This window comes from Penaeus monodon, chromosome 29 (assembly GCF_015228065.2).
Source record: "Penaeus monodon isolate SGIC_2016 chromosome 29, NSTDA_Pmon_1, whole genome shotgun sequence".
Lineage (NCBI taxonomy): Eukaryota > Metazoa > Arthropoda > Malacostraca > Decapoda > Penaeidae > Penaeus > Penaeus monodon.
The window spans coordinates 25,020,495-25,020,875 of NC_051414.1; positions in this window are offsets into that span (position 1 = coordinate 25,020,495).

The following is a 381-nucleotide window of genomic DNA, read 5'->3' on the forward strand; positions in this document are numbered from 1 at the left end:
GCAGTTAGACATTTGGGGACCTGGATGGTGCTTTGAGGAATCCCCTGCATTTTTAAAAGACTGGTGAAAAAATATGACTTTTTTTTTTTTTTTTACTTAACAAACATGTCTTTTTGTGATGACAAAACACTTAGAGTTAAACACTTAACAAGTGTACCAAAGTAATCTACTGTATGCTTCAGTGGTGGATTTAAATGTGCGATGGGTTAAGGGAGGCAGCTGCGTATCTACTGTAGGGCTTTTCGAACCTCGACAGCTGCCCCTCTAACGATTAGTTGAGGCCCTAAAATTGTAATTGTAAAGCACGAATCGCCAATGTATTATCTTTATGTTCTAAATATGTCTGCCCCATAATTTGCAGTTTACAACTCTTGCCATTGG